The sequence below is a fragment of the Marmota marmota genome, unplaced genomic scaffold (assembly GCF_001458135.2).
Source record: "Marmota marmota marmota unplaced genomic scaffold, marMar, whole genome shotgun sequence".
NCBI classification, from domain to species: Eukaryota; Metazoa; Chordata; class Mammalia; order Rodentia; family Sciuridae; genus Marmota; species Marmota marmota.
In genome coordinates this window covers 28,933,860-28,935,106 of record NW_025999932.1, presented here as the reverse complement: position 1 = coordinate 28,935,106, position 1,247 = coordinate 28,933,860, and positions in this window count along the sequence as shown.

The following is a 1,247-nucleotide window of genomic DNA, read 5'->3' as shown; positions in this document are numbered from 1 at the left end:
TTAGTAATTAGAGAAATCAAATCAAAACTACGCTAAGATTTCATCTTATGCCAGTCAGAATGCCAGTTATCAAGAATAAATACAACAATAAATGTGGCAAGGATATGGAGGAAAAAGCACACTCATACATTGCTGGTGGGACTGAAAATTGGTGCAACCAATCTGGAAAGTAGTACAGAGATTCCTTAGAAAATCTGAAATGGAACCACCATTTGACCCAGCTACCATCCCAGTCTCTAGTCTATATCCAAAGGACTTAAAATCAGCATAACCACATAAATGTTAATAGTAGCTCAATTCACAATAGATAAACTGGCAGATGCAACCTAGATGCCCTTCAATAGATGAATGGATAAAGAAAATGAGATATATATACACACAATGGAATATTACTCAACATTAAAAGAGAATAAAATTATGGCATTTGCAGGTAAATGGATGGAGTTGGAGAATATCATGCTAAGTGAAGTAAGTCAATCCCTCAAAACCAAAGGCTGAATTTTCTCTTCTGATAAATGGATGTGGATCCATAATGGGGTGGGGCATGGGAAAAATGGAGGAACCTTGATGGGGCAAAAGGGAAGGAAGGTTGGGAGGTTGCAAGAGGGCAAGAAAGATAGTGGAATGAAATGGGTATCATTACCCTAGGTGTCTGTATGACTGCACATATGGGGTGACGCTACATCATGAACAACCAGAGAAATGAAAAGTTTTGCTGCAATTGAGTACAAATAATCAAAATGCATCTGCTGTCATATATTTTTAAATAATAGAAAGAGAGAAATTTGGGTGAGTCTAACCTAATAGGTGAACCCTTGGAAGAGACAAGTTCCTGCTAAGCTTGAGAAAAAAAAATGCACTGTTGTGAGCAGAGAAGTCCACTTGTAATGGAAATCAGGGCAGCTTCTGGTAGCTGAGAGGAGTCCTGAGCTGACAGCTAGTAGAAAGACAAAGACCTCAGTCTCGTAACTACAAAAAATGAATCCTGCCAATTATTTGGATGAAGGCACTGTGAATATTTTACTTTAAATTTTTTTTTATTGTTGGTTGTTCAAAACATTACATAGTTCTTGATATATCATCTTTCACACTTTGCTTCAAGTGGGTTATGAACTCCCATTTTTAGCCCATATACAGATTGCAGAATCACATCAATTACACAACCATTGATTTACATATTGCCATACTAGTGACTGTCGTGTTCTGCTACCTTTCCTATCCTCTACTATCCCCCCTCCCCTCCCCTC